Source organism: Eriocheir sinensis, chromosome 67 (genome assembly GCF_024679095.1).
Source record: "Eriocheir sinensis breed Jianghai 21 chromosome 67, ASM2467909v1, whole genome shotgun sequence".
Classification (NCBI taxonomy): Eukaryota; Metazoa; Arthropoda; class Malacostraca; order Decapoda; family Varunidae; genus Eriocheir; species Eriocheir sinensis.
Genome location: NC_066575.1, coordinates 7,012,327 through 7,036,889, shown reverse-complemented (window position 1 = coordinate 7,036,889; position 24,563 = coordinate 7,012,327). Strand labels below are relative to the sequence as shown.

At 39.4% G+C, this 24,563-nt stretch overlaps 1 long non-coding RNA gene across 1 annotated transcript; it reads right to left on the bottom strand.

The window, feature by feature from the left end:
- Positions 1–20,247: 20,247 nt before the first annotated feature.
- LOC126987863 (uncharacterized) lies at positions 20,248–23,132 on the bottom strand. Its single transcript, XR_007741248.1, has 3 exons — positions 22,767–23,132; positions 21,071–21,160; positions 20,248–20,290 (listed from the first exon to the last, which is right to left on the bottom strand). It is a non-coding gene; the product is annotated as an uncharacterized LOC126987863 (long non-coding RNA).
- Between the last annotated feature and the right edge of the window lie 1,431 nt (positions 23,133–24,563).

The following is a 24,563-nucleotide window of genomic DNA, read 5'->3' as shown; positions in this document are numbered from 1 at the left end:
TGTCTCTTAATCTTGTTATTTTTGTTGTTCCTTTTTTTTGTTCTTGTTCATTTTTTTATTCCTTTTTCCTTCTTTTCCTCATTGACTTATTTTTTTTCTTTGTTCTTGTTTTCCATATTTTTCTTTTCCTCTTTTTCTTTTTCTTTTCCTTCATTTTCTTCTTTTCTTCTTGTTCTTGTTCATATTCTTCTTCCTGTTCTTGTTCTTCTTGTTCTTCTTTCGTCTGATCTCATTCACCCAAAACACTATTGCAGACTTTTCCTCATATAATTTTTTCCTCTCCCATGCCGTCACCTTATTTTTCTTTTCTTTTTCTTTTTTCTTTTCCTTCGTTTTCTTCTTTTCTTCTCGTTCTTATTCTCGTTCATATTCTTCCTGTTCTCGTTCTTTTTGTTCGTCTTTCGTCTGACCTCATTGCAGACGTTTCCATATATCCTTTTTTTTCGTCTCCCATGCCCGTTCTTGTTCTCGTTCATCTTCCTGTTCTCGTTCTTTTTGTTATTCTTTCGTCTGACCTCATTGCAGACGTTTCCATATATCCTTTTTTTTCGTCTCCCATGCCCTGTCTCCCATACCCTAACGAAAAAAAAAAAAATCATCCTGAGAACCTAGGCCACCATTACCATCCCATAAACCCATTTCTACTCCCATTACCCACCCCTATTACCCACCCCTATTACCCACCCCCTTACCCCCCTCACCTGTCAACACCTAACCACACTCCCTGCCTCTTCCTAACCACTCCATTAACCACACACTGACCCCCTCATCCCTGGCTACCCCTTAACTCGGCCCACCCCCCATTAGTTTAGTATACCACCTGGTTAGTTATATCCATTGGTCTATTTTTGCTTTTTTGTTGATGTTGTTTGATCTGTTATTTTAATCTACTTGTCTCACCCATTAAGCTACCTCACCCCTTAGCCACTTTACCCCTATAATACGATACACCCTTTATTAACTCATCCCTTAGTACGATCCGACCCTTATAAATTTTACCCCTCAATGCATTTAACCCCCCCCTTAACCATTTATCCACCCCCTACCTTGCTACCTCCCTCATTCAAACTTCTCTTCCCCCTTATCCTTATCTACGTAACCTAACTTGACCTTTCCTAAACAAATCAAACCGAACCTACAACCTAGCCACCCCTTAGCTGTTCCACCCCTTAATTTGTTCTACTGTACCCTGCTCCTCCTAATCCCTTTCCACATAAGCCAACCTATAAACCTAATCAACCTAACCTATTATAGAACTCCACCCACCACCTCCTAACTACCCTACCCTCTCCTGAACCTATCCGCTCCACCCCTTAATTTCACCCACCTCTTACCCCACCTCACCTCTCCACAACTCCCCTCCCATTAGCGCACACACAACTGCCCGGCTGCCCCAAATGACCCCACCCCCCCCTCACACACACACACACACACACACACACACACACACACATACACACACACGCCACCGTCACGCTCTGAATGGCTAATGGGTCTCTTGATAAGGGGAAAAACATGTGCAAAAAAGCTTGTTACCCGCCCGTGTGTGTGTGTGTTTGTGTGTGTGTGTGTGTGTGTGTGTGTGTGTGTGTGTGTGTTTGTGTGTGCCCGACCCTCCGCGGCCTGACGATCTCGTGCTGTCGACGCCGAGTGATTGCCCGGCACGACACGCCATTGCTCGCTGCGGGGAGGTGGTGGTGGAGGTGATGGTGGTGGTGGAAGTGGTGGAGGAGGGGAAATGACAACACGAAGAACTAGGACGAGGAGAAACAATATAGAGAAGGGACAGAAGCATATTGGAGCTGTACGTGGAAGAGAAGGAAGATGAGAAAGAGGAGGAGGAGGATAAGGAAAGAAAATAGAGGGGAAGGAAAATAGTAAGAAAGGGGAAATAAGAAAATATGAAAGGAAAATGAAGGTAAGATAAAAGAAGGAAGAGAGGGTGAGAAAATAAAGAAGGGAAGGGAAAAGATGAAAAGAGGAAGAAAAAAAGAGAATTATAAAAGACGGAAAAAATAAATATGACAAAAAGAGAGAAATAAAAAGAGACAAAAGATAACGTAACAGAGGAAAAAAAGATAAGTGCAGGCAAGGAAGGGGAAAAAAAAAAGGAGAAAGATATAGGAAAAAAGTAGATAAAGGGAAAGAAAGATAAGGAAAGAAAGGTAGAGAAAATAAAATAAATAAAATGAAGGCAAAAGACGTAAAGGACAAACAGGAAAAGAAAAAAGCCAAATTAAAAAAAAGGTGAATTAACAGGAAGTAAAAATAAGTAAAAGTAAATAAAAAACAATAAAAAATAATAAAAGGGAGAAATTAATGGAAAAGATTAATACGGAAAAAACAAAAAAACAAAATAATAAGAGAAACGATAAGGTAACGAAGGGAAGGGAAAAGGTAAGTGCAGGTAAGGTAAGGGGAGGGAGGGGGCGGTAAGGGAGGAAGGGGGGGTAGGAGGGGGGCACAGGTAGATAGGTCCGCTGAGGGGGGGGGAGGGGGGGAGGGGCAGGTGATATCCCCACAAATAGGTAATGGCGGTACTTGGCTCACTGATCGCCCTATTACCGGTGATGGATGTGTGTGTGTGTGTGTGTGTGTGTGTGTGTGTGTGTGTGTGTGTGTTTGTACATGAGAGAAAGGGAGACTGTTATTAGGTTATGTTGTTTTATGAAGTCGACGATTTTGCAAAGGTATTTTAATTATTGTCGCTCACTATCAACAGACTGAGAAACACATCCAGTTCTGATAGTTATTTTTCGGTTCTTGTTCTTTTGTTCTTCTTTTTCTTCCTGTCTTCTTGTCCTTGTTCTTGTTGTTGTCCAGTTCTAAGAGTTCTTTTTCGGTTCTTGTTCTTTTTGTTCTTCTTTTTCTTCCTGTTTTCTCGTCCTTGTTCTTGTTGTTCTTGTTCTTGTCCCTGTTCGTCTCAGCAAGGGAAACAACGAAGGAGAGAAAAGAGAAAAGGGATGGAAGAAAGGAAGAAAGAAAGCAAAGGGAATTAAGGTGTAGGAATTAAAAGCAAAGAAAATAACGGAACAAAGGAAAACGGAAATTAATATGGAAAGGGAAGGAACAGAGGAAAGGAAGAGGAGGAAGAAAAAAATAAAGGAAAAAGTTAGGAATAAAAAAAAGTTAAAAAAATGAAGTAAACTAAAAGAACGGAAAAGACTGAATGAGGGAACGAATGAAGAAAATTAAAGGAAGGAATCAAGAGAAAAAGAAAACACGGGAAAAAAGAAGAACAAACCAAAACACGAAGAAATGAAAGAAGAGAAGCAGAGAAAGAAAACACGGGAAAAAAAGAACATACCAAAACACGAAGAAATGAAAGAAATAGAAGCAGAGGAAGAAACTAAATGAAAAAGAAAACACGGGAAAGAAGAACATACCAAAAAAACGAAGAAATGAAAGAAGAGAGAAGCAGAGGAAGATAACACCTCCCCCAAACCCTCCCAAGCGTAGTACTATCTTAAGGGACGAGAGAGGGCGTGAGGGTCGCCTCGTGTGGTCCCCTCTCTAACGGAACCACTCGCCCAGGGAACCCACCAGCGATGTCAAATTGTCGTACTCTGAACATCGCATTTTTTAAACATTTTCATTCCTAAAACTCTCGTACCCTTACAAATACCGATCGAAAATTAAAGTTAGCGTTGAAAATGTTAAATAGTGATGGTTTTCTTTCATTTTCGCAATAGTTATATGTCAGAAACTACGAAATGGCAATGTGGTAAGCACAAATTTGGCAACACTGGAACCCAACAAGCCCCCCTAAAGGAACGCCTCGCCTTCTTGGGTTCCGTACACAGTAGCCCGGCGCAAGCGTGATGAATCGCGTACCTGGCTACCTGTATGATTAGGGCCGTACTTACCTGTGTCTCGGAATACCACCAAGTTCTTGTAATTGTTCTAATGGGCGGACGAGAGAGAGGGAGAGAGAGAGAGAGTGTGGAGGACCCAGCGGCTGCCATTCTTCCCTTCCCCGACCCACCGCCGCCGCCCCTGGTGAAAAGAACCTCCTTTTCTAGTACGTCAGAAGGAGAAAGAGGAGAGGAGAAGGAACGAGGGAGAGAGAGAAGGAGGAAAGGAGGGTGAAAGACAGATAGAAAGACAATAAAGAAGACTAAAAACTATCGGTGTTGCTTGGCATGGCTGAGGGCTATAGGACTGGTCAGATGTCAGTGCAATGTTATGATAAGGAATGCTGAGCTGGGCCAAGGAGAGACTATAGGAGTAAGAGACCCATTGATACCTTGCCTTTTCTTGCCTTGTTTTGCCTAGTCTTGCCTTAGCGTGCAGTGTTATGATAGGGAATGCTGAGCTGGGCCAAGAAGAGACCAGGAGTAAGAGACCCATTGATACCTTGCCTTTTCTTGCCTTGTTTTGCCTAGTCCTGCCTTAGCGTGCAGTGTTATGATAGGGAATGCTGAGCTGGGCCAAGAAGGGACAAGTAGTAAGAGACCCATTAATACCTTGCCTTTTCTTGCCTTGTTTTGCCTAGTCTTGCCTAGCGTGTCTCGTCTCAGCGCTGCGGGACTGTCCGGGATCAATACGTATCGCCGCTGCTGTCCAAGCCATCGGGAAGCCATCGGCCGCCGGGAGTTATAAGCTTGTAAACAGGAGCCACCGCCGCCGCCGCCGCAGCCTCGCGATTTAATCAATTATCCTCGAGTTTATTCCCACGTAAACACGCAAATTAGAGCCTTTCGCCTGCCTCGCTGATCACTATACCGACCCTTCCTATCCCTTACCCCTCCTCCTCCTCCTCCTTCTTCTTCCTCTTCTTCCTCTACCCCTCCTCCTCCTTATCTTCCTTTCCTTCCTCCTCTTTCTTCTTCCTCTATACCTCCTCCTCCTTACCTTCCTTCTCCTCTTCCTTCTTCCTATCCCTTACTCCTCCTCCTCCTCCTCCTCCTTCTCCTCCTCTTCTTTCTTCCTCTATCCCTTCTCTTCCTTACCTTCCTTCCCTTCCTCCTCCTTCTTCCTATCCATTACCCTTCCTTCTCTTCCTCCTCCTCCTCCTCCCCCTTCTTTCTCTACCCCTTCTCCTCCTCCTTACCTTCCTTCCTCTCCTCCTCCTCCTGCTTCTCCTTCCCCTTCTGACCAATCGCTTCCTCACTACCTCCGATTTCTCCTTCTTTTGTTTCCTCTTATTTTTTTAGCAGGTTCTCTCAGTCCTCCGCTACCACCTCCTTTTTTTCCGTCTTCACTATCTTCTCTTCCTCTTCCCTCTTCTTCCTGTCTTCTTCCTCCTCATTCTACCTTCTTCTTTACCTCTTCTCCATTCTCTTTTATTCCTCTTCCACCTTCTCTCTTTCTCACCCTTCTGGTCTCCTCTTTCGTCTCCCCATTCTCCCTCCTATTCGTTCTTCTCTACTCTCTCTCTCTCTCTCTCTCTCTCTCTCTCTCTCTCTCTCTCTCTCTCTCTCTCTCTCTCTCTCTCTCTCTCTCTCTCTCTCTCTCTCTCTCTCTCTCTCTCTCTCTTCTATTCCTCTCTTTCGCACCCTCCTGGCCGCCTCTTCTCTCTCCCCATTCTCTCCTCCTTTCCCTCCTCCTCCACCATCTCGTATTCCTCCCCCCCTCCCCTATCTTCCCCCCTCTCCCCCCTCCCCCCTCCCCCCCCCCCTCATCGTGCCATCAGGCCTTTCAGACGAGGCTTCTATCAATATTTTCTCGGTCTTATGGCGCTTGTTTTCCGCGCCCGGGTTAAAAACAAGTTTGTCTTCGGCATTATATTTATTTCCTTCAATTAGTCGAGATCTCGCCCCCCCCCCAGACCCTCCCCAACCCCCTCCTCCTTCTCTGACCTCCTCCTCCCTCCTTCCCCCCCTCGACCTCATCTGCCTAATGTTAGTAATGAAAAGGAATTTGCATTTAATCTAACCTTATTTAGAGGCGAGGAAAGAGTATATGATTAGACATGGTGTTATTTTTCTTCCCTCCCTGCAGCCTCTCTCTCTCTCTCTCTCTCTCTCTCTCTCTCTCTCTCTCTCTCTCTCTCTCTCTCTCTCTCTCTCTCATTCCTTATTTTGCTTGTTTTCTCATTTTTTTCATTATTTATCAAGTTTTTCATTCTCTTTTATCCTTTTTGTTATATTTTCCATTCTTTTCCTCTGCCATGCCCTTTATACTCTCTCTCTCTCTCTCTCTCTCTCTCTCTCTCTCTCTCTCTCTCTCTCTCTCTCTCTCTCTCTCTCTCTCTCTCTCTCTCTCTCTCTCTCTCTCTCTCTCTCTCTAAATCCTTCTTTTTTCATTATTATCCACGTTTTTTTTTTTTCATTTTTCTACGATTTTTTTTTTTTTGCCTTTTATCTTTTCATTCTCTTTCCTCTGTTACGTCTCTCTCTCTCTCTCTCTCTCTCTCTCTCTCTCTCTCTCTCTCTCTCTCTCTCTCTCTCTCTCTCTCTCTCTCTCTCTCTCTCTCTCTCTCTCTCTCTCTCTCTCTCTCTCTCTCTCTCTCTCTCTCTCTCTCTCTCTCTCTCTCTCTCTCTCTCTCTCTCTCTCTCTCTCTCTCACTCTCTCTCTCTCTCTCTCTCTCTCTCTCTCTCTCTCTCTCTCTCTCTCTCTCTCTCTCTCGCAGGGCAGTGATACGTGTTCTCTCCTCGTCGACTCCCTGTACAACACTGAGAAGACGGCGCGTAAACTTTCAATAAATGGCTTCAAATTGACACAGCCAGCGAGGGAGGAGCAGTTTGTTAGGATCCAGCACCACTAACCCGCCAGTGATACCAAGTTCTTCCTTTACGAATAGTCTTTGAACCCCGGAATAAGGAGGTTAGAGAGGAAGGGAAAGTAGGTATTAAAAGATTCAGTGCAGAGTAACCGTTCAGGATCAGAGGATTATTATAACCGCCAGTGATACCAACTTGTCCCTCCTTGAATAGTCTTTGAACCCTGAAATAAAGGAGTTAGAGAAAGAGAGGGAGGAAGCTTTTAACAATACTGAAGGAGCCAAAATTAAATGATATAGCGGGAAGATAACAGGTATTCATAATTACACGTCTCGGACACCATAGCAGTGATACCTGTACTATTCCTGTCTCGATGTTACACTCTTTAACCCTATAAAAGAAAAAAAATAGAGAGATTGAGGAAGCTGATAATAAAATTGAATGAGTGAAGATTGACAGCTATTTAGAATTACATGTATATTTTAAGCCTCCAGTGATGTGATATTTTCCTTCCTTTGTTGACCATGAAGAAAAGCAGAGAGAGAGAGAGAGAGAGAGAGAGAGAGGAAGTTTAAAGCAAGAGTGAATGACTCGAGATTGAAGTCACAGAGAAGGGGAAACAAGTATTTAGAACGGCATGGTATTTTTTATATAAGCTCCCAGTGATATCAACTTTTCCCTTCCACTTTAAACCATGAAAAAAAAGCAGAAATGAAAGACAGCGAGAGGAAGTCTAGAGCAAAAGGAGACGAAATGAACAAGTCTAGTAAAGGGTAACTATACAAAATTACCAGAATCTTAAGCTGTCAGTGTCATCAGCGTTTCCCTTCCACTTTAAACCATGAAAAAAAGCAGAAATGAAAGACAGCGAGAGGAAGTCTAGAGCAAAAGGAGACGAAATGAACAAGTCTAGTAAGGGTAACTATACAAAATTACCAGAATCTTAAGCTGTCGGTGTTATCAGCGTTTCCCTTCCTCTTTAAACCATGAAAAAAAAAGCAGAAATGAAAGACAGCGAGAGGAAGTCTAGAGCAAAAGGAGACGAAATGAACATGTCTAGTAAAGGGTAACTATACAAAATTACCTGAATCTTAAGCCGTCGGTGTTATCAGCTTTTTCCTTCCACTTTAAACCATGAAAAAAAGCAGAAATGAGAGACAGCGAGAGGAAGTCTAGAGCAAAAGGAGACGAAATGAACAAGTCTAGTAAGGGTAACTAAACAAAATTACCAGAATCTTAAGCTGTCGGTGTTATCAGCTTTTCCCTTCCTTTTTAACCATGAAAAAAAAGCAGAAATGAAAGACAGCGAGAGGAAGTCAAGAGCAAAAGTTAAGGAGACGAAATGAACAAGTCTAGTAAAGGGTAACTATACAAAATTACCTGAATCTTAAGCCGTCAGTGTTATCAGCTTTTCCCTTCCACTTTAAACCATGAAAAAAAAAGCAGAAATGAGAGACAGCGAGAGGAAGTTAAAAGCAAAAGTTAAAGATACGCAATGAAGAGATCTAGCGCAGGGTAACTTTTTAAAATCACCAGAATCTTAAGCCGTCAGTTTTATCAGCTTTTCCCTTCCTTTTTAACCATGAAAAAAAGCAGAAATGAAAGACAGCGAGAGGAAGTCTAGAACAAAAGTTAAGGAGACGAAATTAACAGATCTAGCGAAGGGCAACCATTTTAAAATCACCATAATCTTCAAACGTCTGTGATGTGAGCCTTTTCCTTCCCTTCCTCATGAAAAAAAGCAGAAAGGAGAGAAAGAGGAAGTTTAAAACACGAATGAATGAGTGAAGATTAACAGATTCGGGGAAAGAGTAACCGCTGTTCAGAATCACATGTTTTTAAGTCGCGTGTGAGATCAACGCTTCCCTTCTTTAACCAAGACAAAAAAAAGAAGAAAAAAAAGCAGAAAGTAGAGAGAGGAAGTCTAAAGCAAAACTGAGTGTGTCGAAATTAAAGAGATTAGAAAACGGAACTTATTCAGAATTACTAGTCTACTTAAACACACACACACACACACACACACACGCACACACACACACACACATACCCCCTTTCACCCCCACACACACACACACACACACACACACACACACACACACACACACACACACACACACACACACACACACACACACACATAGCCCCCCTACTCCCACACACATTCACCCCTCACCGCCACCCCCCTTCACCCCACCCCCCACCTCCCTACAGAGACACACACACACACACAAAGGCGGAGGAAGCGTAAAGTATAAATAAATGAGTGAAAATGAACACAACACAACAGGGGCGGACATCGTTACCTCCCGCCGACAACCACAAAAAGTCCTCCTCCTCCTCCTCCTCCTCCTCCTCCCCACTATTCTTTCCCTTCCCTTCTCTTCCTCTTTTTTTCTTCCTTTCCCTCCCCACTCCATCCTCTCCCCTACTCCCCGACTACTCCCTCCTCACTCCCTCCCTTGAGTCTCTCCGCAGTGCCCGCCCTGAAGTGAAGATGCCCGGCAAGTGTACCCTCTGTTGGGTCACTCCGCGGGCATGCAGGGTGAAGCTGTTATGAGGCTCTGAAGCGCTCACTCCATCCACCCCTCCCTTCCTCACTCCCTCTCAATCCATCATTCCCTCACTCATTCCTCACTCCTCATTCCCCCCTCCTTCACTCCCTCACTCTTTCACTCTGCCTCCCTTCCTCACTCCCTCTCAATCCATCATTCCCTCACTCATTCCTCACTCCTCATTCCCCCCTCCTTCACTCCCTCACTGTTTCACTCTGCCTCCCTTCCTCACTCCCTCTCAATCCATCATTCCCTCACTCATTCCTCACTCCTCATTCCCCCCTCCTTCACTCGCTCACTCCATCCACCCCTCCCTTCCTCACTCCCTCTCAATCCATCATTCCCTCACTCATTCCTCACTCCTCCTTCCCCCTCCTTCACTCGCTCACTCCATCCACCCCCTTCCTCCACCTCCTCTCAATCCATCATTCCCTCATTCATTCCTCACTCCTCATCCCACTCCTTCACTCCTCCTCCACCCCTCCTTCCTCACTCCCTCTCAATCCATCATTCCATCACCATCATCCTCATCATCACTATCTTGCCTCCTTCTCCCTCACCTCTGCCTCCCTTCCTCACTCCCTCTCAATCCATCATTCCCTCACTCATTCCTCACTCCCCCCTCCTTCCTTTCCTCTGCCTCACCTCACTCTCCTCTCAATCCATCATTCCTCACTCCCCTCTTTCACTCGGCCTCCCTTCCTCACTCCCTCTCAATCCATCATTCCCTCATTCATTCCTCACTCCTTCTCTGCCTCCTCTCACTCCCCTTCCCCTTCGCTCCCCCCTCTCTCATCCCCTCCGCCCCGAGCCCAAGAAGTCCCGTGTGCCCCGTCCCTGGTCAGAGCGGGGCGGGGCCGGCTGTTGTGGGGCGCTTAAGGCCGTAATACCCACCTTCAGGACCCATTACACGGAGCATTAGCATTTACAAGCGTGTCATTGATGAGATGGTCGCCGCGCGCACACACTGACGGAGGCGCGGCGGGAGGGAGAAGGAGGGAGAGAGGGAGAGATTTTTTAGGGAAGAGGTGGGCCAAGTGGAAGACTAACTTATGTAGGTGTGTATGCATGGTGGATGGAGGGAAAGGAGAGGATAGGAAGGAAGGGAAAATATATGGAGGAGGAGGGAAGAGAGAGAAAATGGAGGAGGAGGGAAGGAAAAGGATTGGGAGAAGAGAAGGGAGAGGATAGAGAGACGGAGGGAATGGAATGGAAGGATGGATCATAAAACTGTATGTTACGTAATTCATAAAGTTTTGAACCTATAGATGATTAGTTTGTCTGACGGAGGCGCGGCGGGAGGGAGAGAGGGAGAGGGGGAGAGATATTTTTAAGGTTTAGGAGGTGGGCTAACGGCAAGACTAACTTATGTGAATATATACATGCAAAAAGAATCTAGTTAGGAAGCTACGAACACACACACACACACACACACACACACACACACACACACACACACACACACACACACAGCCTCCCCTTCCATACATACACACATACATAAGCACCCTCCCTCCCTCCCTCCCTCCTCCCTCTCCCCTCTCCTTCCCGTCCATCAACACACATATATATAAACAGCCAAGAAAATAGATATAAAATGTAAAGAATAAAACTGGGCTCCACATGAAGAGAGAGATAAAAAGCGAGCATCATGTATTAAGGGCAAACATAGACTGAAGATTTTTAATGATGATTTGAACGTGAAGTGGCCTGGGGCAAGACACTGTGTAGAACCGACAACACAGACTGATAACCAAAGTAAGTGTGGCAACTCAGAAATCGTAGAAGCAATGGCGGACAGAGAACCAGGTGAAAGGAGGAGGACAAATGAACAGAAGAAGGAGTATAGAAAAAGACAAATACAAACAAGATGAGAAAAATGGGACAGATGAATAAGAGGAGGATGAAGAGAAGAGAATTAGAGGAAAGATACATGAGAGAAAGATAGAGAACCAGGTGAAAGGAGGAGGAAAAATGAACAAAAGAAGGAGTATAGAAAAAGACAAATACAAACAAGATGAGAAAAATGGGATAGATAAATAAAAGGAGGATGAAGAGAAGAGAAATAGAGGAAAGATACATAAGAGAAAGATAGAGAACCAGGTGAAAGGAGGAGGAAAAAGAACAAAAGAAGGATTATAGAAAACGACGACAAATACAAACAAAATGAGACAAATAGCTTAGACAAATAAAAGGAGGAAGAAGAGAAGAGACTTAGAGGAAAGATAAATAAGAGGAAGAGGAAGAAAATATTAGTAAAATCAACACGGAAGGAGGAGAAGAAGTAAATAACGAGTAAGGAGTAAAAGAGAAAGAGAACCAAAATAAAAAAAAGAATTTAAACGAGAGGAGACAAGAAGAACAGACAAACAAGAGGAAGAGGAAGAAAAGGGAATAAAGCGGAAGGAGGAGGAAGAGAAGGAAATAACGAGGAAGGAGTAAAAGAGAAAGAGAACCAAAATAAAAAAAAAAGATATATACGAGAGAAGACAAGAAAATGGATAAACAAGAGGAAGAGGAAGAGGAAAATGAGATGGAAGGAAGAGGAAGAGAAGGAAATAACGAGTAAGGAGTAAAAGAGAAAGAGAACCAAAATAAAAAAAGAATATATACGAGAGAAAACAAGAAAAATGGATAAACAGAAGGAGGAAGTAGAAGAAAAGAAGGAAAAGAAGAGGAATGATAAAATAAATAGCAAAAAAAAGGTAACATAAACTAGACGATAAAAAGGAAATAATAAGAAAAGAAAGCCAAATAAAAGGAGGAAGAAAAAATACTATTATAAACTATATATCTATGAATATAATGAAGAAAAAGAGGAAGAAACGCAGAAGCAGAAGCAAAAGAGAAGACGGCGCCACTATAAACACCTGCCTGCGCCAATACGGGATGGGACCGACTACCAAGCCTACTGGAGCTATAGGCGTAGACGTAAAAAAAATAAAAAATAAAATAAATAAATAAATAAATAACAATAAATAAAAGCAGAAGTGATATATGATGAAGAGGGTGGCGGCGTCCGTGTCTTGAGGTGAGCCTCGTTCCAGCGCGCTCAGGTGTGTGTGCGTCGGCGGTAATGGGCAGGAGGCGACTCACAGGTGTACCAATTATTAAACCTTCGCTGGGGGTAACGCTGATTGGTGGCCCTGCACACACACTCACACACACACACACACACACACACACACTTCCACCCCCACACACAACCCCAGGCTCTCCTTCCTTCCCCTCCCACATACAACCCCAACCTCTCCTTTCCCCCACTTACAACCCCCAACCTCTCCTACCTCCCCCCCCCTCCAGCACATACTACGCCCAACCTCTCCTTCCCCTTCCACACCCAACCCCCAACATGTCCTCCCTGCCACCCACAACCCCCACCTTCTCCTTTCCCTCCCACACACAACCCCCATCCTCTCCTTCCCCTCACATACAACCCCCAACCTCTCCTTCCCCACCACACCCCCAACACCCCACCTCTCCTTCCCCTCCCAAACACGACCCCCAACCTCTCCTTATCCCCCCACCACATACAGACCCCAACCCCTCCTTCCCCTACACACGGCTCCCAACCTCTCCTTCCCCTCCCACACACACAACACCCAACCTCCCCTTCCATACATATACACATACATAAGTACCCTCCCTCCCTTCCTCCATCCATCCATCCTCTCCCCTCTCCTTCCTGTCCATCAACACACACATATATATATAAAAATGTAAATCTAATGACCAGACTTCCTTGACCGCTGCTCAGAATCGCCGTCTAATTATGCCTCTAATAATGTCTGCCGGTGTGCCAATTCGCGCTAATGAAGACCAAGTGTACGGGGCATGAGTGAGTCACGGCACCCAGGCAATGACCCTCTTCGCGCACACACACACACACACACACACACACACACACACACACACACACACACACACACACACACACACACACACACACTTATGCATAGCGACTGACCAGTGGGAGAAGAAAAAGCGAATTTGGATGAATGACATGCAAGATTGACAAAAAGATAAGGTTAGGTTAGGTTAGTTTAGTTTAGATCACTTTTAGGTTAGGTTAGGTTAGGTTAGGTTAGGTTAGGTTAGGTTAGGTTAGGTTAGGTCACTTTTAGGTTAGGTTAGGTTAGGTTAGGTTAGGTTAGGTTAGGTTAGTTTAGGTCACTTTTAGGTTAGGTTAGGTTAGGTTAGGTCACTTTTAGGTTAGGTTAGGTTAGGTTAGTTTAGGTCACTTTTAGATTAGGTTAGGTTAGGTTAGTTTAGGTTACTTTTAGGCTAGGTTAGGTTATATAAAACCAACTGGATAAATAAATAAACGAGTAAATATTCGAATAAAGATAAATATACATGGTTGGTATGTCAGATGGACCTAGCGATAAATATACATACACAAATAGATCATACAATAAGAGAAATAAACTTTTAAATAACGAGGAGTGGACGTTTATGCAAAAATTAAGGCAAAATTAAGATATACAACGCAGATAATATATAAAAGGATACGATGACCGCAGAATCCATCATATAAACTTATTACATGATTTTTCTTTTACAACAAAGGAGACAGCTCAAGGGCACAAAAAAAGGAAACAATAATAAAAAAAGCCCGCTACTCGCTGCTCCTACAAAAAAAAAAAAAAAAAATCAAAAGAGGTGGCCGAAAGAGAAGTCAATTTCGTGTACGGATATTTGTTGACATAGCGGATGGCTGAAAGGAAACGGGTATAATAGTGAGGAGAAGAAACAGGGAAAGAAACAATAAGAAAAACAAAATAATTATAAAGAGGGATAAGTGTCCATGGAGATACAGATAAATAAACAAATATATAAACAAGTAAAAAAATCAATCAATAAATATGTAATAGTAGCAAAGCAGGTACAATAATAATGATAATGATAATAATAATAATAATAACGATAATAATAATAATAATAATAATAATAATAATAATAATAATAATAATAATAATAATAATAATAATAATAATAATAATAATAATAATAATAATAATAATAATAATAATAATAATAATAATAATAATAATAATAATAATAATAATAATAATAATAATAATAATAATAATAATAATAATAATAATAATAATAATAATAATAATAATAACAATAATAACAACAACAACAACAACAACAACAACAACAACAACAACAACAACAACAACAACAACAACAACAACAGGATATTGATCAACAAGCGCTATGGGACCCCAAACAACAGAAATTCTAGTATCGCCAATATAATGCCAGGGAATGCCTCACACTTGCTCATTTTGATATATATTATTGACGTTGGCCAAAATCATCTTTTTATAGCAGCTTGGCAATTTTTTGCTCATTTGAAAAAGAGATACTGAACAATAAGGGAAAGATTTGGGTTCCAAAGCGGCTAAGTTGTTGTTCAGTTGTCTGTTTGTTAAATCAATGTTGTTCACGGCGTGGGTGAACAGATATTCACCCTAAATCAACAACAAAATACGATAACTCTTAGATATGAACAGGAAAGAACAACAAATTTGGACCAAAAAATTGGACCAAAAACTGCAGTGACTTTGCTATGACCTTCTTAGACTAGTGTTCTTACTCTTCGCACAAACTTCCTATGTTTTTTGAAACGCGAATAACTTTAATACTGCAAAACCAAATGAGCTGATTTTCACCACAACAAGGATAATGTAAAATTATTTAATATTCTAAAGTTTTGGCTCGGTAGTTACAATGGTTTTTTAGTTAAAAATCGGATAGTAGTTTTATGGTGCGCTTCTGTAACACAACAAAAACCATCAAAACATACATTCATCGCTGGTGAAAAAACTACTTCACTTTGGACTGCTGTGTAAAGTTATTTTATAGCATACGTGGCAACTACTAAAAAGAGACAAGTCTCGTGTCTTTAAATGCACTACTAATTATTTTAAAGGAATAAATCGCCTGAAACACGAGAAATTGCTGCGCTTTGGAACCGTTTTTTTCAACTTTGACTGGCCATATAAAAAAAAGTATTATAGATACCGCCTTTAAACTTTCAAATCACAGATATATTTTAATACTGAAGCTTTTAAACAATCTTCTCATTTTCCAAATTTTAGCCATATTTGATGAAAATACTTAACAAAAATCATGAATTATATTTAGAAGCATAGAAAATGTTATTTTGATAAAAAAACTAACCTAACCTAACTTAACAGGTTATAACATACTGTAAAGAAAAAAAAAACATGATTAATGTTTTGCCTTTGTCCTACTTAAAACCCGTTTTCTATAAGCACTGGTAATTAAAAACAGCCTGTGTGTTACGTAACCTTACCATCTGCTGACTTCAGGAGGAAAATAATGGCTCTCCATATTACTTACTGCCACAGGGATTTGAGTGGGATTCTTTACTTTGTTTCTCTCTCTCTCTTTAAAATAAAGCTTGACCGTCACTTCCTTGAACTTAATATTAATTAGAGTAGAACTGCAATGTTTTGGAGCCATCTGATTAACGTAGAATCACTTAGGTTTCAGGACAGGCCACCTAGTCTGGACCATGGGGTCTGTGTGGTCTGGTTTTCTATGTAAATCTATGTAAATCTCTCTCTCTCTCTACGCATATATATAAATAAATATATATATATATATATATATATATATATATATATATATATATATATATATATATATATATATATATATATATATATATATATATATATGGTACTGCAGTACTGCGGACGTTTTTCTTGACAGACCATGATTAATTTTGTTTTAAAAAATGTGGTTGTCATTTTGGACTTTTCTTGGGCAAACCATTAAAAGCATGTTTTCGATATTGGAAAAAAATCGAAAACACGTTTTTAATGATTTTACAACGAAAACCAGTCTCCAAATGAAAATAAAAACTAATCTAACCAAATCAAACCTAATCTAACCTGCGGCTGACTAATCTAACCAAACCAAACCTAACCAAGCTAACCTAACCCTGCGGGGCTGTAACATAAACAAAACCAAGACTAAGATCAAGACTGCTTACGCACGGAATTACCCAGGTTACGTTAGGTTAGGTTAGGTTAGGTTAGATTGGTCATCCCGCAGGGTTAGGTTAGGTTAGATTAATCAGCCCACAGGTTAGGTTAACTTTAGTTTTATTAGTTTTTCATTTTGGAGACTTTAGTCGAATCATTAAAAATGTTTTTCTATTTTTTTCAAGTATCCAAAACATATTTTTAATGATTTGCCCAGGTTTTCATTATTCATAGCAAGGTAGTGTGAGGATTGTGAGTGATATTATGTACAATGATATATATATATATATATATATATATATATATATATATATATATATATATATATATATATATATATATATATATATATATATATATATATATATATATATATATATATATATATTTATATATATATATATATATATATATATATATATATATATATATATATATATATATATATATATGGTTGTGTTTCATGGAAACTGTATTCATCAGTCTCAAACTTTATTTCATGGCTTTTAGTAAACTAGTTTCTCAGGTAATATACTACCGTATTTTTTTTTCTGGTATTCCTGTAGGATTTAATGATGAGGGGCTCAAATGTTGGGTGCTTATAACAAACAAGTTATGGAAAAAATATAGGTGATGACAAAAGTGAATAATCCAATTTTTTATTTTTTATTTATTTATGATTTTTTATAAGTAATTGAGAATCCACTTAAGTTTGAAAAATAACTTACATAAAGTTACTTGAAACTTCTTTTCCGGCAATTTGCAACACATGAAGATTATTCAACACATGAGAATCTCACACATACTCACAATGAAAAACATTTAAATTTGTAATATACCCCCTACTTTTGGTAAATTATAACATTTTAACTTCTGTTTTCCTGTGTACATGAGAAATTTCCTTATTCAAAAAATACTTATATAGAATTCTCTTAAACTGAAATGCCCCATTATTACATTATGGAAATCTATACAAGAGGAAACAAAAAGCTATTTTGGGAAATACCCTTTAACAAATTTGACTGACATATAATTCAAAATAAAAGATACAATAGGATTTTCCTTTAAAGAAACTATTCTCAATAGACTAAGTTTCATTTCAATTAAATACATCACCCTCTTAAGCTAAATGAAATTTTATTTTAATTGGATAGTAATTTTTCATCATATGAAATGCAATCCTCTGACTCTGAATGATACCATATAAAACATATAATGTACCTTTACCTATGCAAAATAATTACATACTTTTGATTCCTCCATTTCCCTATTTACTTATGCAGAAATACATAAAGGTTCCTTTAAACTGTAATGCCACAGATTAAGATCTTTACAAAAGTAACAAAAAAGCTATTATTGTGTATCACTTCCAACTTAAATTTGACTTAAACCTCAATTTTAAAAAAGTATATATTTCCTTTTAACATTTTTATAGAACAAAAACTATTCTCAATAGACTAAATTTGCTCTCAATCTTATTTCATTATCATAAGAAAATATATGCAAATAAAAGACAAAAGCCTTTAATATACATTACTAGTTGAACATAAATCTATATTTGAAAATAAAATAATACAGTTCAGGTGTGGAATGCTAAAGACAACATATATCTTGAGAAATAAAGACAGTGTTAACTAATTAAGCATTTCCTTTCAAATGAAAAACATAGATATTCAGTACTTGGTTTAGGTTTGGGTTAGGTTAGGTTAGGTGCAATAATGAGAGCTGTTGTTTATCGTGACCTGTACCCTCCCAAAAATTTTAACAAAATTTAGCAAATTAGTAGAAACTACTCTAATAGTACTATTATTTCCCAGCTGAGTTAACATAAAATGAATGGTGGCAAATTGGAGCAGAAGAGCTTAGGAATGTGATGATGCAATATTTTACCAGGTCCAAACAAATATAACCATTCATCGAAATTAGTATTTTAAACCATATATATTCTACCTTGCCTCACCCAACCTAAACTTTTGACAAGTACTATGTATGAATTCACACTTGAAAAATTTTAATGATGATTAACAACATTCAAAATCACAAATTTGCAGTATTCTATTTTTCATTTACTTTTCCTAACTTTATATCTATATTTCAGCCACCTCACTTTAGCCAGTATTTTTTTTCTCCATACTCATTTAGGAGTTTTGGGGTTTTTATTGTCAAGTATATTTCTTTTCTTCGATGATAAATTCTCGCCTTTCTTTATTTTATCCATGAATATTTTTCAATTAATCTGTTTTCATAAGGAGAAAATTTTCTATTTAATGAATTTGTGCTTGAATGACTATTCATTTCTGAAGTTTCACTCTCTGAATCACTACATTCATCACTGATATTTTCATTTTACTCCCTTCATAATTATGCTTTTCTTCATCTATCTTCTCTATAATGCCAGAATAACTCAGTCGGTCACAATAGTTTGCTGCCTCAATAGCTTTAGAGGATGGAACAGCATCTCTTTTTTATTGAGCAATCTGTATGTCTTTTTGCGGTATTAAACTCATGGTCCATATGAGTTGCCACATTTTCTGCCATTTCAGGGCAATGATAGAATATGTTGGTGGCGGCTGATTTTCTAAAATATTTGGAAATAATGCCCTATTCCACTTGCTATCCCTAATTTCTTAATGCCATTACTTACATTGCTGGCTGTGGTTGGAGTCCCTCCCATGACAAAAAAAGTAATCCCCACTTTCCTCAGTTTCAATCTTTGATCTCATGAATTTCAAATACTTCTGATAATAGGAATTTTCAGTTTCAGTGAGGACCAGGTTTGCTTCATCATGAGTGAAACTTGTTTTATGTTTTCAATGCTGATAACCACGCGGTCTTCAATGCGTTCTCTTTGGAGAAATTCACTGACCCGTAGCTCTGCAAAACACCTCCTCTTTTGCATTTTTAATTAGTCCCATAAATATCAAAATATTCCTTACCAATGAAATGTCATTTCTTTTTGGTACATATTTGTCATCAAGTTGTTCTATTATTTTCACTGCTCCTTTATATTCTTCTGATGAATAGAATTTATCTAATTTATCACTATTTAACAACAACTGCTCTTGTTCTTTTCTCTTACACCTTTTATCCTCTCAACATTTTGTAATAGCTACGGGACCACCCAGGCATAATGTTGCATAGGTGTTCTGCATCTGTGACCTCAGATTCAGAAAGGGTTTCCTTTCTCTTCTTTGAAACGTATGCAAAGAACTTTTCAGACTAGCGAGGTATGTTATTATTGTTTGTGATTTCCAGTCTTTTTCAGTTTTTTTCTTACCAAAGTACTTCCAAAGTTTTTCTTCCACCAGCAGTTCTTGTACATTATTTGCCTCTAGATCTGCTATCACTATTTTCAACCTGCCTATGTTATATGATATTGTTTTCATTTCTAGTGACCCTCCAGCAGGACCTTTCAAAAAAATTTCATAGTTAAGGAGTATTTCTTTCCAATATGTACTAACAACATCACTATTGTCTGTGTAGTCTATCTCTTCTTCATCTGTACTGCCTGTACCAGAACTCAATCTTTGCTTTACTTTATCTTGTAACTCAAATTCGGTATTTTCTAGTGGGGTGTTCTCAGATGAGGCTTGGGAATAGAATGCTTCAGGTTGGAGGCATATCCCATGCACCCTCTTCATGTGCTGACCCAATCGAGTAACCTGTGCATAGCAGTTCTTGACTGTACACGTTTTCCTAACTTTTCTTGTAAAGAGCCCTCTGTATTTTCTTGTTCCCATGATGCATGATATTTTTTTAGCTCTATCTGTGGACCATCCATGTACTCTCACTAGGTGGCGAGGCAGGTGAACTAGTTTTTTTTTGCATGCTGGGCAATTAGATTTTCCCTCTGCTTTTTTACTGTTAGGAAAGTACATCTACTAATCCATCACAAGGCAAGACCTCTGCCGAGTTCTCAACATTTAGAATAATCTCCTGGGGCTTCAGGTCTTCAATTGGGAGAAAAGTTTCTTCAGGTTGATAAACTGTTTCAAGGAGTAGCAGAGGCCTCAGGTGGAGCTAGCTCTTCAACATTTACCTCCACCTGCGGCATAATTCTGATTAGTCATGTAAAGTCACATTTGAATCAGGGTATGAAATAGGACATACTGAAAGAGCAAAACCTGTCCAGTGATTGGTGTGATGGTTGGGTATATTATTTCAAAAACTTAATAAAATCAAGTATAATTACACATAGGAGCATAATTATAAATAATTCAAGTATAATTATGGAACTATAATTATACTTACATTGTAAATTGTAAATGAGGTGCAATATATTAGAAGGCTATTGTTTAAATGAAGCTTTGGTAACTATGGTAACAGTAGCTATCAAGTGCTAACTACTAAGCAAGATTGATTATAAAGTGATTTTATTTTCAAATTATATATTGATTCCCTGTTTTAATGCATGAAAATTAAATTACGTTAAAGGAGTTTAAGCCTCAAGTTTTACTTTTTAAGTGTGAGTAATAAAGGAAATCTAGAGATGGTATAAATTAGTCAAATAACCATAAAATATTATGTGATTCGCATAGTTGGTTTTGGCAGCAATGGGAAGAGTCACATTCATTAAGCTCAAGGAACTCCAGGAAGTTGCAAGTGTAGATAGCTGAAGAGTGGTCATCTGCATACTTGAGCATTGTGCCTTAATGAGAATGAACCCACTAACAAATCTGGGACTTGAACCTGCACTCATGGCTTAGTAACTATGAAGTGCTAACCACTAAGCAAGCTTGATTATAAAGTAATTTTATTTTCAAATTATATATTGATTCCCTGTCAGTGAGGGCCTGGACTCAGCAACATCTAATTATTCATTTACCTCCACATGCTGGCTTGGGAGATATGTCCTGTGGTCATTTATTTTGTCACTGTGTGGCTCGCAGGAATGGGATCTTGACTTCATTGATACCTGCAAATTTTATTTAGGTTAGTTTCATGGTTTTCTGGATAAGATTGCATTTAATTGTGTGGTAAAAACAATGCACATCCTTTGAAACTATTAAAAATAATACATCCATATGAAAATTTTACCATATATATATATATATATATATATACATATATATACATATATATATATATATATATATATATATATATATATATATATATATATATATATATATATATATATATCAGAAAATTTTAAACCCAAGAACTTAAAGTATGGGAGGAAATATTTGTAAATTAAGAGAAATTATGCTATAATAACTCAAGAGTTCAATTGTGTTAATGAAAGGATAAATTCTAAGTGTTAACAGCTAACAGAGTCAGGCATAATAAATTTATAAAAATGTTATGTTGTGTTTAAATGCTAGAAGCTGTACGGTATTAATAATATTTTTTTCATTATCATTACTAACTATGATAATAATGGGAATAAATATTTCTGACTGCAACAAAATAAGTAATACAAATACAGAAAAAGATAATTTAAAATTGACTATGGTCAGTTTGGCTTTAGGTTGGGGAGACCTACAACTTCAGCAATTTACAGTTAATATGGAAAAAGATTGTATCATGCTTAGGGTAGGTATATGTCAGAGTACTATGTGATGCTGTAAGATGGGCTTTTTGAAGGCAAAGAGAACCAGAAAGATTAGTGAAAATGGTTGAGAAAATTTGTGCTGTCTGAGTAGCAGGGAAACTCAGCTGAAACAGGAGTGTGCCACTGTGTCACTTCTACGAAAGGATAAGGAGAGGTATACCAGGGAACTTTTGCTGAGGATGTTGAGAGTAGTCTAAAGGCTAACAACCTTCAGCCTGCCTACTATGTCTTTAAGAGGTTTTGCTCTAAATCCACAACATGGAAGAGGCCTGTCCAAAAGAGTATTAATAAAATTTTGCTTGTTAAAATGGAGGTGTACAACGCTTTGTCTTTTAGTAGCAATAAAATTATAATACACAGTAGTAAAGATAAGCATTTCCAGAGCCTTGGGCTTAGGGCTACCCTCTGGGTTGACTCTAGAGTGCTCACCTCCCATTCCTGCACACCAAGTTTGAGTTCCAGCAGGTTCATTGACAAAATTTGAATATTACAAAGATAAAACCCATGTGTTTACAAGTATCTATCAGGACAAGGCATCAGAGAGGTGGCAGCGTAGACCTACACTTAGACCTGCAGGTCCAGGAAGGAAAAGGAGTTGCCCCGAGACTGTAGGATACCTCATGTTCTCTCAGAGAGTGGTGAGCTTATCAAGGAAGAAAATAAATTTTAGACTATCATAAATACATGTAAATTGCTCTTAGGAGGAGGGGAAAGCAATGTAATGCACAGGAGTAGTAGAGGTAAGCATTTTCAGAGTTTTGGGTCTTGGGATACCCTTTGGGTCAACACTAGAGTGCTCATCTCCTATTTATTTCTGTAGTTTTCCTGGCAGGAGCTCCATTGAGAAAATTTAATTCTTATGAGTATCTTCTGAGGCATCAGATAGTTTGAGTGGAAATAGACTTTTTAGTATAAAAAAAATATTTGTGTAGAATGTACTAAGACAATAATGCAAAATCATACTCACCTTTATAACAGTCTTCGGCATGTTATAAGGTGCACTTTTAGGCAGCTTCATGGCTAAACCTGAAAGAGGTTTAGTTGAAAGATCCAGGGGACATAGTTGTTCAGCCATCCTTTGTTTATGGTTGAACAAAGCCCAAACTACAAACAGTCTTGGTCAACAAATCAGTCAAGCTGTTTGTCCCAGTAACCTGTAAATAAAGAAGGAATTAATTTGACATAAAACACAACACAAATGATGAAACCAAACCTGAACTATAATTAATTGTAGAATAGCACAACCCCTATAAAAATTTGTTATCCATCTACAGTAAAAATGAGCTATTACATACAAGGGAGGGGCTCCTTCCCCTTGACCCACTACTTCATAACTGTTTACATATATATCTCTAAGAAGCTCCCTGTTGGATAAGTGGGGTTTTAGGGTGAGGGGAACATAAGTGAACGAACTTATCTATCTATACCTTTTAAACTGTTTATAAAGGCTGTCTTCACACACTGTGGGACATAGAGCTAGATGGGCAGTGGCATTGGTTATAATAAAGGGACACCATGGAGAGGACAGTTGTTTATTTATTTAATTTTTATTTGTGTGGGCACCAGGCATAGTAAAATTATAGGGGCCATGAAACACTGAACACAGGTACAAGGTTGCTCAAACTCACTTAGGTCTATCAGTCTGGAGAATTCCCTGCCTGATCAGGTTGTTGCTATGGAGTTTATCTCATTCTTCAAATCAGCTCTATATTCCTTTACCATTTCCAAGACTAACCCCTAACACATCTTCCTCCCTGCCTTCCTTCCTTGTTATCAATTTAACAATTTCCTTTTAATCACTACAGTGACTACACACTTCAAGTATTACTCCTAGCACCAATAAACTCAGGCCATATATAATTATTTCTGCATAAGGTACATAGTTCAGTCATATATCCCTTAACGCTACTAATTGACCCTACTAATAATGGACTGGCATACCTGCAGATTGGTGCTACCCTATTTTAAAACATTTAACTTCTTCATACTTGCTTGAAAGGCCTTAACAAGGTGGGGGAGCTACCTCCACGCCCATAGAGCTAGGAAACTAAGGTAGAATGCTGTGATACTTGAGTGGCGTGGACGGTACAAATGACTGTCATGGGAACCAACATTTATATTCTCTACATGTCCATCTCCTGTGTGGTTGCGTTGGTTTTACTATTATGAAAGCATGCCTGCAGGGAAGCGTGACATGCGGTGGCTTATTCAGTACAATGACGGTCATGGAGCTAACCGACAATCTAAATCCTGAATTATCGTCATGTTCATCTCCTCCAAGCGCCTCCGTGGTGCAGTGGTCAGCATGTCTGGCTACGAATATGCGGGCCAGGTTCGAATCCCGGCCTGGGCAGTCGGCGCACAGCCCACCCAGCTGTTCATCATCCCTTTCGGGTTGGTCGATAAATGGGTACCTGGGGAAACCTGGGAAGGTAAACTGTGGATATCCCGGATGTCATACCAGCCCTGTGTCCCGGGATAGCGGGTTCTTACCCACCACAGGCTCCAAGGGCTAATGGGACGGAGATGGGCACCGCAGCTATGCGCAGCCACTGCGTATGCACCCACTTTACCTTTACCATCTCCTATGAGTTCATCTTCATTCTATCACTACGAATACACAGTAATTATGGGTGACTTACCATAGTTTTTACTGCTGAAGATATGCATGAAGAAGGCGTAATGGCGGCCACCGCGTGGCAGGAACAGCGCTGCAACAATTTCTCGGCTTGTGATTGGCTCGCTGAAAATAGTAGCTGGAACC